At 36.1% G+C, this 13,634-nt stretch overlaps 1 protein-coding gene and 1 long non-coding RNA gene across 3 annotated transcripts in view; one reads left to right on the forward strand and one right to left on the reverse strand.

The window, feature by feature from the left end:
* Nucleotides 1-11,925, reverse strand: part of nr1h3 (nuclear receptor subfamily 1, group H, member 3) — a 32,884-nt gene extending 20,959 nt beyond the window's left edge. The window contains exons 1-2 of one of the 2 annotated variants that reach the window (NM_001017545.4): nucleotides 11,814-11,920; nucleotides 4,408-4,552 (exon numbers count right to left, since the gene is read on the reverse strand). The gene's annotated coding sequence lies outside the window, so the exon portion shown is untranslated. Of the gene's footprint in view, nucleotides 1-4,407; nucleotides 4,553-11,813 lie in introns of both variants that reach the window. The other variant, XM_087259295.1, reaches the window with a different exon arrangement.
* LOC147836033 (uncharacterized) lies at nucleotides 20-4,706 on the forward strand. The gene is made up of 2 exons (XR_015495871.1): nucleotides 20-126; nucleotides 3,328-4,706. It is a non-coding gene; the product is annotated as an uncharacterized LOC147836033 (long non-coding RNA).
* Nucleotides 11,926-13,634: the final 1,709 nt, after the last annotated feature.

The raw sequence follows: 13,634 nt of genomic DNA on the forward strand, positions 1-13,634 counted from the left end.
TTACAATATTACAAGACAGATTTATAATATTGGTCATAACATAAGACAAAAATCATGAATGAATTAGGCTGATACAAAAAGCATACACACTAGGGCTGAACAATATATCAATTGAGCACTGATATGGTAAATGTGTGTATCCACAATAGTCACATTGCAGGATTAAATGATCAAATCATTTGGTGAAAATATACTCATATTACAATATTTATTGTGGCAAAACAAAAAAAGCTTGCAGCTCAAGCTTTAAAGTAGCACTTCTTACCCTTTCACGGTATGTGATGAAGTATACATTTTATTGTCAATACACATACATTATATATAATAATATTGTGGATATGTAATGTAGAAATTAGATAAAATGGCTATCCAGAGTATACATGTTTTGTGTAGTTTATTTTATAGAAGTTCATTCATTTCTACATTTTCTTCCTTTTTAAATGAGAATTAATCAAATAAATAAATAGTAATATTGTAAATTATTAAGGATACATTTTTGTATGAATGTTATTGCCAAAACAATGTGTTCATGACAAGATTTGCCAAAAGATTTCACAAATATGTGGACATGCACATTTAGTGGATGAGACCAATGCTATTAACTTAAATTGACAGACCCCATAAAATTAGTTCATTTTGGCAGAACGTTTTTAATTTAATATCTGAAGTATACAGGATTGATCTGTCACCAGAGCCAAAAATGGGCATTTTTGGAGACACCTCAGAAATAGGAGATAAATCACAGGCAGTATTTTTGTGTATGATATTAGCAAAGAAAATAATTTTACAAAATTGGAAGTCAGATTACGTGCCCGTCTTTGAAACCTGGATTAAGAGCTTAAGTTAAGTGTTGCCCATGGAAGAACTGTGATATGGAATGGCAAACAAACTAAACATATTTTTTAAATCTGGAACTCAATTATGTTTTATATTAGTACTGTTGACTTGTAACTAGGTGGGATTGGTTTGGCATTTGTCGAGTTGTGGAGACTACACATTTCTCTGTAAATAATTTATTTTTTATATTTTATTCTTTTTTTCTCTTTCGTGCTTTTTGAATGATATTGTATTATGTTGTATCGGACTGTTTGTGTATTGTGAAATAGTCTTTGTACTTTTTTTGTTCTGTTTATGCCAGTGGTTCCCAACCTTTTTCTTTGGGGCCCCCCCCATAAACATATACAAACATTGGAGCCCCCCCACCATATAAATACACACGCACGCACGCACGCACGCACGCACGCACGCACACACATATGTACTGTGTGTGTATGTATACATATATATATATATATATATATATATATATATATATATATGTGTGTGTGTGTGTGTGTGTGTGTGTGTGTGTGTGTGTGTGTGTGTGTGTGTGTTTGTGTAATATTAATATATAGTAATATGTATAGAAAATATTAATTAATCAGTTTTAACTTGTCTTGGCCTTCAATAAAACCAAAATTTAGGTAGGCTTTGTCATCCTGTCTAATCTTTTTCTTCGCCTCTGAAGAATCACTGCATTTACGTTTCTCTGCCATTTTTGTTTTGATTTTGCCTTTACGACACGTTGACAAGCAGATTGCGCGAGTGAGCAAAATTTAAATAATTATTTAAAGTTATTTATTTTAATTATTTTCACTATTATGTTGGAATTTTAAGCATGTGTTTAGATTTTTTATTTTTATTTTTTTGGGCTGCTCGATTTTGGGAAAAATCATAATCACGATTATTTTGGTCATAATTGTAATCACGATTATTCAAAACCATTGCCAGTTAAAGTCAAAATTATTAGCGCTCCTGGGATTTTTTTTTTTTATAAATATTTCCCAAATTATGTTTAACAGAGCAAGGAATTTTAACAGTATTTCCTATAATATTTTTTCTTCTATTTGTTTTATTTTAGCTAGAATAAAGACAGGTTTAAATATTTTGAAACCAATTTAAGGTTAATATTATTAGCCCCCTTAAGCAATATATATTTTTGATTGTCTGCAGAATAAACTACCGTTATAATGACTTGCCTTATTACTCTAATTAAGCCTTTGAACTGCACTTTAATCTGAATGCTTGTATTTTGAAAAATATCTAGTAAAATATTATGTGCTGTCATTATAGCAAAGACAAAAAGAAATCAGTAATTAGAAATGAGATATCAAAACTATTATGTTCAGAAATAAGTTAATAAAATATTCTTTCCATGAAACAGAAATTGGGCAGGAAAAGGTTTGCTAATATTCAAGAGGGCTAATAATTCTGACTTCAACTGTATACATAGTTATTTTCCACCCTGCAAAGGAAAGAGAAATAAAAACAATAGAATAAAAATATGAAACAAACTGTGATTTAAGCATCTTCACTGTAAGAAAAACACTTTAGCTACAGCAGTCCTTCAGTCAAGAGCAGCGAGGGTTTTCTCGTTATGTTGGTTTAATAATGATAAAAACAGGCAGCAGAAGGATTATAGCGCGCTGTATCTTTAATGGTTTCTCTTTCACGTCTTTTGATCCTCAACTCGTTTGTTTATTACACAAATGAGGGTTAATGTAAATAATAACTAAACACCGCGTTTTGACACCTATTTGACCATTAAAGCGTTCACGTTAAGATGACTTTTGATGTCTGCGCTCCGCTGCTCGTCTCAGTGAGCGAATGAGACCGAATGCTGACCGGCCGCATGCTTCTGACTGCGTGATCGTGCTGCACACACACATAAGCTCTTTCGCGCTTTTAAGAGCAACACGTGTACAACTGTGGCGAAATATGATGCAATAATCATTTATCTCGATTAATGCTTTTTTATAATCGTTTGAAACCGAAATCTAAATCGGATTTTCGATTAATTGCAAAGCCCTTTATAATAGTGGACCATTTTTATGCCTTTTTCTACCTCAATACTTATCCTCTCCCGCACCCCCCCTGTGAACTCTGGCGCCCCCCTTAGGGGGGCGCGGACCCCAGGTTGGGAACCACTGGTTTATGCTATAGTTTATTTTCTTATACTAATATAGGTATACAGACTAATTTAGGTGACAGACAACATGAAGAAATTAACTGTGATATCACATTAAGCCACATTTTCATAAAATATCCAACTATTACCTTTCTAACCAGAGTCCAGATGGCCTTAATGTATTATTAGGAGAACTTTTTTGATTCAGATGGATTCAATTGTAGCAAACTCTATACAGTATTTATTTATTTATTTAGCAGTAGTAGATTTATTATATTGGTCATAACATAAGACAAAAATCATGAATAAATTAGGCTGATTCAAAAAACATAAACACTAGGGCTGAACAATATATCATTTGAGGCTAAGCAATGATATAGTAATCTGTATATCCGTAATAGTCACATGGCAGGATTATATGATTTATTAAAGAGAAAAAGATGAAGATATTATTAAATATTGTTATTTTTTTATTATTTATACAATAATAACCATGATATTTTACATTTAATTGTTCAATTTCTGTACTTGAATACTGTTAGACTCCCCAGAAAACCATAAAGCACCATTTGTTTTTTCTTTTTTTTTTCTTTCTTTCTTTCTTTCTTTCTTTCTTTCTTTCTTTCTTTCTTTCTTTCTTTCTTTCTTTCTTTCTTTCTTTCTTTCGCCATAGAAAATTTATAATATTGGTCGTAAAATTTTTAAATGTATTAGGCTGATACAAAAAGCATAGGCTGAACAATATATAGTTTGAGCATAAACATGTTGATGTATATATCGGCAATAGTCACATCGCAGGGTTATACGATTTATTAAAGAAGAAAAGATGAAGATATTATTAAATATTGTCATTTTTTTATCATTTATACAATAATGATCATGGTTATTTTACATTTGATTGTTCAATTTCTGTACTTGAATACTGTTAGACTTCCCAGAAAAGCATAAAGCACTGTCTATTTATTTATTTTTGCTTGTAATTTATTATAATTTATGCAGATGCACCACGTAGAATAAGACTTGATCATCACAGTCAATCTAAATGAATGAAACCTTTCCAAATAGAGCTATTCAAATCATTTGGTAAAATTATACTCATATGGCAATATTTAATGCAGCAAAACAAAATATCGCAATGTCTGATTTTTTTCAATATCGTGCAACGCTAATACACACCCTACACTGCAAAAAAAAAAAAAAGGCACACAATTCCCTCCTGTTATCCAAACACAAATTGTTTAAGTTAACTAATTATTTATACAAAAGTATATTGAACATAAAACTATTACGTTGTCCCCCCAAAAACCTTAAAAATTGTGTTGATTAATTTTAAATAAGTAATCTGAACAAGCAGCAAGTAATGTTTTGAGTGTAACATCTGGAATATCAGCATCAGTCACACTAAATACATTTTAAAAAATACGTTCAAATGTGTTATTGTGAGTGAGAGGCCCACTTACCCCTAGAGTGACGATTTGTTATTGTCTGTCCATGTTGTTGTTGTCTGCGTCACTAGCAGCACATCTTGTTTATCCTCTCCAATAGCCTGGATGCCATTAGATGAAACTTCTCTCCTTATAATAGCCTCTTCTGTGTCACAACTTTCTGGTTGATGGCAAAAGAAAGAAAGGGAAAAAGACAACAGTATGACTTCTGTTTGAAAGTTGTGTAGCATCTAAGCTGAACCGTTAAAATGGAGTTTACACAAACAAGAAAGAAGGAGAGAAAACAAGCCAATGGAAAGACTGACAGACAAAAAGGTGGGTGATCGAGTCAGAGAGGAAAAGAAGGAAAAAGGAGGGAGAGAAAGAGAGCAAGAGGGCATATGAGAGGTTACTATCGGTCGTTCACATGGCTGTGAAATCCCCACTGAGGCCTGAGCTCGAGCCTATTCCACTTGTAAGCGTGTCTTCCCATAACACATCTTTCACACATCTTGGAATTTACTATGGAAGGTTTCAGAATCACCGCAGCGATGCATTAAAAAAAAAACATCTTAATAAAACACAAAGAGGTCACTTACAGAAAGCAAACCATGACATTCTGCATAGCTTGGATGTTGTTTATGTGTTTGTTGAATTACAAATAAGTAATTATGGGAGTTTCATCACAAGACATCATATAAATATGTGCTTCAATAGTCAGTCAGGATAAAGCGAAGCTGGAGATGACCCTGAAGTTGAGTCATCCTGCTGTGCTGTTACAGCTACGCCAGGAACAGACCAAAGTCCAGGTTATGTCACCAACCATATAAAGCTTTGAAAAATAAAACAAATACAATTAAAACTGCACCCATAAAGATCATTTCAAGCAGATCCAAAACAAGAATGCACTTTCTGAACAATCATTTTCTACCATTTAAGCTGGAAAGTTAAAACAATACAAAAAAATCTGAAGATACAGATGTTGCTAATGGAAAAACAACTGCATGTTAATCAGCGCACATCCTATCAGCTGTAAGATAAGACAGTAGATCAATTGTAAACTGGAGAAAGAATCGTGTCATTGTTTCAGTTCCACTTTGTTTAATTTATAGGCTTTTATTAAAATGAAACACTAAAATTACACGGAATGTGACCTGAAGTTAACCAACGAAAAGCTTCTTTCAATGTCCAATGTTCTGCACTTATCAGTGGGCTGCTACCTTTGTCCTGTAAACCAGTTTGCTCTACATCTGCCCGATCAAGAGTCAGGTCATGTGCGGGCAGATATGATAGCTGGATAGTGAGAATGAACAACCGTTAGGAAAATAACAGGCCATTGTTCAGACACCTTCATTGCCGAAGAAGTTTTAAAGGGGTCATAAACTAAAACATGAAATTTTACTCGAGATTTTGATATGTGAGAGATTATCATACTACAAGACTATCCTGTCAGTTTCAGCCCTGAAATTGTCCTTAGTTCCTGAAATAAGCTGTAAATTGACAGCTGGTCCAGAAAACATCAGGGCGTAGAATATACCCGTTTATGATGTCATAGGTAGGTTAAATAATATGAGTGCATGATTGTAAGCTGCATGCACTATTTCGAGCATAACAATATGCTACATAGGAGCAATAAAATGTTGTTGGAGATTGGAAATTACTGTTCAGTCACTGTTTTGTGGATACAAATGAGGGAGATGGTTGTAAAAAATCTACTGTAATCTTTTTGCCAGTTATGCGTGTTTTTATTTATCATTTTAAAATGATAAGACATTTAATATTTTTAATTTGTATTCAAACTTCACATGCATTATTGAATAAGAGCTCACTGGACGAGTATGTTATGGAATAGATTTACACCTGGAGCATGAGCATTTACGCTTGACAGAGGGCATGTCTGAAGCTTGGCACTGAGGTGATCATCACAGCTGCATCAGCCAATGCAATTAAACCACAAGTGACTACTTTCTGAGCTGGGGTATTTGCATAAAGTGATCTGATTGGCTGACGCTTCCACTGGCGCTTGAAAAGTTAAGACATTCCCAACTTCTGCAGCGAGCAATGCCACTGAAGCAGGGCGGCAATTCAGTGCGGCAACGATTGACATTATCCATTCAAGGTAAATGGGATGCATTGACTCTGACACCCCATGTGAATTGATCGTCATTCATCTCTAAAGTGAACAGATGAACAGAGTGCTTATCCCCATTTATCTGCAAACTGATTAAACTAAATTTACAAACACTGACTGTGTTTGACTATTAAAATATTATTTCAATTTAATTCAATATTTCATATTTATTATTAATTAAGAGCTCACAGGACGACAAGTAGGCTATGGATTTTTTACTTGTGCAAATAACAGCAGCTTGAACTGTTAAATTATATAATTATAATTATATAAATTATAAAATTATGTATATGAAATGAACAGAATGAAAGTGCCTACAGTACATGGGAATACTTTTAAAAACAAAGAAGAAACATGTTAAGAAGTACTGTAGTTATAATTAAGTGATGCACTTCACATTTAATGAGATGTTAGAAAAAACTAAAAATCTTACCTAAAGAAAACTAAAGTTTTAAAGATCTCTTACTTTCAGTTTCATCTATAACATCAAAATTATCTAACATTTGAGTTATTTAAAGAGATGGTCTGTACGCTTGTCGGAGACTCTGATGCACACATCAAACATCATAAGTAAACCTCAGACAACAGAATAAAACAATATAAAAGCTAGTTCATGACCCTTGGAATAATTTACTCTTGACTCTGCAGTTTGTTTCATCACAATGTTCTGCTTGAATGTTTCAAACGCAGATAGAGGTTAAGGTTTATGTTCAGCTCGTTTCAGGAAGTAGTGTTTTCCAATTCTCTACAAGCTTCCTCTAAATTTGTCATGAGAGTTAAGAGGAAGAAATCCCAACTAAACATAGGTTACAGAATCATAATGCGAGGCAACTTGGTACAGTTGGGTTGCACCCTCAACAAAGAACTTCTTCTTATGTACTAAAATTAACGAAATTGCTGCTGAAATATGCAAAATCAGCAAAGCAACGAGCTAAAGAGAAAAGATGAGTAGGCTATAAATGATGAGTGGACTGTAATCTCTATGCACAATATATCAATATTTTGTCATCCTTCTGGTAAAGTCATAACTTTCTCCACAACTGTAAATAAACTTTTATGATGGCAAAAATTTATATTTCAACATATTTGAAAAAAATAAAATAAAAAAACTTGCTACTTTAAGTTATGATGTTAAATGCTGGGTCCTGCTGGTAATCTGTTTATAATAACATCTAATAACCTCTCAATGAAACATAAGGGGTGACAAAAGTTTTTTTCTTAACTTTAAAGGGGTGGTCCACTAGGATATTATTTTAAACTTCAGTTCATGTGTAATGTAGCTGTGTGAACATAAACAACATATCTGAATGTAAGACGCTCAAAGTTCAATTCAAAGGGAGACATTGGTTTTCACAGAGATAGCTTAGCAAAGCCTACAGTGAACAAAGTTTGGGGACTGCAAAAAAAACAAAACGTCTGGGCTAGTGAGATCCCAAGGGCTTCTGGTTAGTGAATTCACCGCACACACACCCGGCACAGTGAAAGGTGTGGCCATAGGCGCTGTTATGTTATAGCAGAGAAAGCTGAAATGTCGTCCAAACACTTCTATTTCGACAGGTTGTTCTGTTTTTGTACTTGGCCTTCCAAAGGACACAACACAAAGAGAGAAGTGCTTACAGTTTAATTTTAAATTTGTTCCAGAGAATTATAAAAATATATAGCTAGCATTTGACAAAGGACAGCTTCCAGAATGTCTCCCAGTTTAGTGCTAGATTCGTCTAAAACTCCTCCAACCAACGAAGCTGTGGATTGCGAGCTACAACCTGTAAGTATTTTTATTTGTTAAAGTTGATCAACTACATGCACAGTTTCTAGCGTTAATGTATGTTGTACACAAGGTTGTAAACAAAGGGAAATGCTTCTTGGCACAGTTAACAATTTAGCTACAAATTCATATTTATCTGTCAGACTGCTGTAAACACCCACAATCGTCACCAGTGTGTACATTATTACACACATTCTCTATGCGTCTACTTTCCGTGCATTTTACATTTCAAATAACAAATTCACAAAAGATGTGAACATTTTATATTACTTACACATGCTTATAATCTCAATATTTGTGAAAGACACTTCATCAGATTTTATTTTAGACAGCAGGCATGAGGTTCAGCTGTGCGCTCTTAATTATTTTTATTCTGATTCAGGCAGCTAACGCTGCAAACAGCTGTTCTGACAAAAACAACAAAAGCACGTGCTTGTAGGGGTGTGACATGGTGATGTGGAGCCAATCCGTGAATCACAGCACATTGTGTTAGCTGATCAATCAGAGCTTTCAGAGGAACTAGAAAATATGACAGTCATTTTTATGTTAGCTGAGTAGCTGTATAATTAAAGTAAGATATATGAAAAAATAACATGATTTTCTACAAGTAAAGCATAAGCACATATTGCTTTACATCTTATAAACACAATTATGCCTTAAAAATATACTGTTGACCACCCCTTTAAAATAAGTATGAGAGAAGTGAAAGAAATATGACTTTTAAACAGGTTGTTGGTGGCAGATATGTTGGAGCATGTCAGAAACTGCTGATCTTCTGGGATTTTACAGAAAATGAACTACAATATACACAGGCTCAGCAAAATTGGACAATAGAAGACAAAAGGTTGCCTGGTCTAATTTCTGAAATATGCTGTAATTTTCAGATGGTAGGGTCAGACTTTGCTATGAACATGAAAACATTGATCTATCTTGCCATATATCAATGGCTCAGGCTGCTGGAGATGTAATCGTGCAGGGGACATGTTTTTAGCACAGGCAGTGAAGAATTTAAATAGATCTATAGGCAAAATTTATTGGGTGCACCAAGGTGCAACTAATAATCTGGCAGATGACAAGTGTACCTCTGAATTTAACAGACGATCAGAACAGGGAAAATGTAGAGGAGGTTCTATGGATTTAGTGAGATGTTGACGTTGCTCTCAAAAGCAGAGATAGATGAACCTGCAGGTAAACGTTTAATGAGACTAAGGGCCTACTCACACTATGCCATCCGTACCGTGCCCAGGCCCGTTTCCCGGATCGTTTGAGAAGTGTGAGTGCGCTGAATCGGGCTCAAGCACAGTTCACTTGGCCGGCCCTGGCCCGGTTGGAAGAGGTGTGCCTGAGCGCGGTTCACTTGGGCTTTGGCACGGTACGCTTGTGTGTGAGTGCAAAATGCGCCAAAGCCCGAAAGTGAAAGCGAGACGTGACTTTTAAGGGGCTGTTTCATATGGATTTATTAATCATTCTTACTGTTCAGTGAACGCAAACTGCTGTAGTTTATTAAAGACGCGAACTCCTCACTGCACGACAGCTGCGCAGCTTCAGCAGACCTCCTTTTCCTGCAGCACGAGAGCTTTATGATTGTTTATGAGCGCCAAAAGTGGCGGATCTGTTCGGCGAAATATCTGACTGCGTGTCACCGCATCCCTAAGAACTGTTTGGCAAAATATTTGACTGCATGTCACTGCATAACAAACGACTGAAATGATATAACTAGAGGAATCTCCACTGTGCTGCTGAGTGAGAGAGCGCTTCTCACTGAACAGCGCAGCAGCGATGACGTAAGCGTGCCGAGGCCCGTTTATGGTGTGAGTGCGGGCCATCGGGGGAGACGGGAGGGGGGACAAGCGTGCTTTGGCCCGGTTCGAGGGAACTGTACCTAGTGTGAGTACGGCCTAAATGGTTAGAGAAGTGTTTTGACTGAGTTATGGCTTTGATTAAAAATAATTTTACAATAAGATATATAATATGTATTCAGAAAATAGACAGCATTTACACTAAGCATGAGCTTTACTGAACAACAACATTACTGAAAATATTATTTCTATTTTCACATCAGTCACTTCATGTAATGACAAGAGGCGCCCTGCTTGTCACACTAAATGTTGAATTGTGGGTTATCACCATCACCACTCTCAAAGCCACTTTTACAGTAACTTCAAGTAAAGTTACATTTCAGGGCTGTTAGTACCACTTTTGCAGTGTTTAGCCCACGCTGAGGTGCCAAACATGCAATGTAAAACAACGCTGTGTTAAAATGTTATAGCAAAACAACCAACAGTCAATCATTTGCCTCATTTAAATTGTTTGGGGCAGATAACCAAACAACATGCACAGCATTAATGTTTAAATGTTTGAGGGGGGAAATGTGCCCAAATTGGTAAAGAGTCTGATGCTACATCAAACATATCTCCCCACTGCTGTGAGGGCACTAACTTGAATAGGATAAAGGCAGAGGAAAAATAGATAACGAGTATGGATTACCATACGTGGCCATCACTTTATGAACGATACCAGGATGTACAATGCTAGAGTGCTTAATAAACAAGTCTCTGTTAGGGTTTTTTTTCTATCAAGGAAAATCCTACTGCAACAAATATAAAGGGGCATTAACCCAGTTTTTAATCATGCAAAAAGTGAAACTACAGTTTATAAACTCCCAGGATTGACTGCTAACTTACTCGTGTAAAAGTATAAACAATGAAGCCTAGGATTCCCCAAACCCAGGATTTAAAATGACCCAGGGTCAACTAAGAAAAGAAATCCTGCAGTCCAACTCCGTAACACCAGTCCATGTTTTTAAACCTGCTGCTAGCAAGAGAGAGATAAAAACCCGATTAGAGCTACTGAAAACGTTTGTCTGACACGAAAGAGCCACACAATACCATTCATGAAAACAGACACGTCGCAGTGACTCTGCTGTCACACTCATAATTGTCCGCACATGTTGGGTAACTCGACCTGTCATAACAGAGACTCGAGCACTCGTATAAACAACAGTGTAACTGCAATTCCACACGCACTTCTGTGAAAGACTCAGTTCTGAGCAAGTTAACCGGCTTTAGTCTGCACTTCAGCCCAAATACTGTACCTCCGAGGATTAGCCTTTAATAAACTCAGGACATCAACAAGGCAGATTACAACTCATTACAATAAATAGATAAATTGTACCGTACAGCAGTGTTAGTGAAAGCCTCATCACCAAGCCAAAACACCTGGTTAGCCTGCCTTTTAAAATAACTCTGTTACGTTAACTAAACAAACAACAACTGCGACATACCATGTACACTCTGACGTAACACACCTGACAACTTTACGTTTGACGAGTTAAACTACTTTCGCTTGATCGGGGCTGTTTACAAGCGTTATAATAAACTGAGCACTGACAGTCGTATCTCCTATCATGACAGCTACATGAGCTAACATGTACATCATCATCATCATCACTAGCACGGAGACCACTCACTGCTCCGTGTAAACACTCATGGAAGTAAACCCTCTCGAGAGGTGACACGTCAAATGACGGTCTTTTGTTGTTGATACCTCGCTCAGTTGAAGATGAAGATCTTTAATCCAGCACGGAGAACTTCACACTGGCGATGTGAAGAGAGAAACGCCTAGGTAGGCCGTGGAGAGAGAGAGAAAGCTCTAAGATGGCTACATACAATCACAGGACTGTTATTGTCTGTTGACTTCAAAATAGAAGTCCTTTGGTGACAAGCGCATTAGTTTGACTCATACATATTTTAGAATAAATGTCACTAAAATGATTGTATGGATTGTTGAAAAAAATTAGGGATTAAAAATGTTCGGACAAAAACAACATTGCAAGGAAGATTGTATCTGAGGCGTTTGATGGCGATTTATATTCGTCTATATATATATTTATATGTTTATAAATATTTAACTTGACATCAACTTTTTTCTCACCACCACACAGGTCATTTTTGCAAGACAAAATTTTGTTGTTGGAAACTGAATTTATTATACTCAAATTTGACTTTTGCATGCTAAAAGTACTTGAGTAAGAAACGTTTTACTTGATTTGGGTCATTAACTCCGAAATCCGACTACCAATATTATGATATAGATAGCCTATATCTGCTGTATTCAACCTAAAACCTGAAGGTTGATATAAAACCTAAAAAAATACCCATTCTTGTCTTAGGACATTTTATTAAGCAAATCTTTGAATAACAGCAAGTTCATGACATGTTAAATATATAGTAAATCTGCTGGTTTTAAACATACAGAGTAAATACAGTTATGTAACAACTGTAACATTACCGTTATATCTTAGGACATATTTGATTAACTTTTTATTACCCACACCAAATGTTGACTAATGAAGGTACATTTATAACAACTATTTATTTGTTAGACTATATTGTCAAACCATGTTGCATACAAATGCCTTCAACCGACTTATATGACAGTGTATTGCTGTAGAAGACAAATAAAACACGAGACATGTGTTTAGAAAGAGTGTAGTTCATTTTGTTTGACCTGCAAACTTATCTAAACAAGATAAACTTTCAGAAAACAGCCCGGAAACATTATAATGCCCCCGCTCGAGAATATAACCCGCAGTTGTTTTCAACTGTTGTCTTCAACGGTTGTCGTTCTTTGCTCAACAACTCAGCTGAAAAATAAAGCAAAACATTACAACAGTCAGACATAGAGCAAAGAGCATAGAATCACCAAGAGGCGACACTCTAGTGTAATTTGGGAAACAGACACTAGATGGCGCGGCAGCCATTTTATCAACACTATTGATAGTAAGTGTTGTGTTGTCGTCTCTCAGCTTTAACGCGATTTTTGAATGAATTAATTAAAAACAAAGCAACTGCTTGCCATCGTGACAGCAATGAGATCCAATAGACTGCCGATCGCTTTCACTTCAAAATGGCGGAATCCATGGTTGTTGCTGGGTGCTGCTGTTGCAATGGAACGTTCTATTGAGTGTTGCCTCTTGGTCATTCTAAACTCTTTGCATAAAGTTAAATCATAACAGTTACCATGGTTTTTATTTCAAACTCTAGTAAACTAAAGTTTGAAACTATAGTATAAAAATAGACGATGAGTGGGCCTCGCTACTCCCACCATAACCCTCGCAGCGAGGTCTCTCGACTGGCCTCCCGTGTTTCCCGGAGGGTCCTCAGGGCTTGTTTGTTCCCTGCCTAGGGCTCAAAAGCGCCTCGCCCCAGGGAGTGCACGAGTACCGGGCGCCACGCCGGGCCAGTGGTCACTGGATGTTGCTCGGCGGCACATTTCGAGCAACAAACACGTAATGTTCTTCGCAATATTGCGTTTATGTACGCAAACAGTGTACACAGCCAGTGGAGATCGCTGCTTTTTTTAAAA

The sequence above is a fragment of the Danio rerio genome, chromosome 7, assembly GCF_052040795.2.
Source record: "Danio rerio strain M-AB ecotype USA chromosome 7, GRCz13ab, whole genome shotgun sequence".
NCBI classification, from domain to species: Eukaryota; Metazoa; Chordata; class Actinopteri; order Cypriniformes; family Danionidae; genus Danio; species Danio rerio.